Genomic DNA, 875 nt, shown 5'->3' with positions numbered 1-875 from the left:
CCCCGCCTCTAAAAATTAGCTGGGAGTTGTGGTGGGCGCCTATAGTCCCAGTTACTTGGGAGGCTGAAGCAAGAGAATCTCTTGAGCCCAGAGTTTGAGGTTGCTGTGAGCTATGATGCCATGGCACTCTATCCAGGGTGACAAAGTGAAATTCTGCTTCAAAAAAAAAAAAAGAATGTGAAGCCCAAAGATGTTACGAAACTTTCCTAGGGACACAGGGCTAGAAAATCAGCAGAGCTAAGACTTGAACCAGGTCTTTCTAACCGCAGACCCTGAGTTTGCAAGATTAGTGCCTTCAGGGTGAAATAGAGGGATCTTACTGCTTTGGTTCTTTGGTTTGTTATTTATCCAGTGAAATTTGGAATGCTGCCAGGGAAGAGATGCAGGCTACATTATGGGTGAAGACTGGCTTCAAGCAGGCACTTTTGGTGCCTATACCAAATGCAAAAAGAGGGCATTACTCTGGTGTTCACTTACTTAGGTCTATGCATAAGCTCTTGTTTTTTTAGACTCCTCATTATGCCATCTAAGGCAGACTCAGAGGCCAGGCGCAGTGGTTCATGCCTGTAATCCTAGGTCACTGGGAGGCCAAGGTGGGTAGATTGCTTGAGACCAGCCTGAGCAAGACCAAGACCCCCATCTCTACGAAAAACAGAAAAATTAGCTGGGTATTATGGCAAGCACTGGTCCCAGCTACTAGGGAGGATGAGGCAAGACTATTTTACTTTACCCTAAGAATTAGAAATTGCTGTGGGCTATGATGCCATGACACTCTAGCCAGGGCGATTGAGTGAGACTCTGTCTCAAAAAAAAAAAAAAAAAAAAAAAGGAAAGAAAGAAAGAAATCACACTTAGTATCTTACCCCCAGATCCTC

Source organism: Otolemur garnettii, unplaced genomic scaffold, assembly GCF_000181295.1.
Source record: "Otolemur garnettii isolate 467f Iridium unplaced genomic scaffold, OtoGar3 scaffold00144, whole genome shotgun sequence".
Lineage (NCBI taxonomy): Eukaryota > Metazoa > Chordata > Mammalia > Primates > Galagidae > Otolemur > Otolemur garnettii.
The sequence above is the reverse complement of the archived record's forward strand: the minus strand, read 5'-3'. Positions refer to the sequence as shown.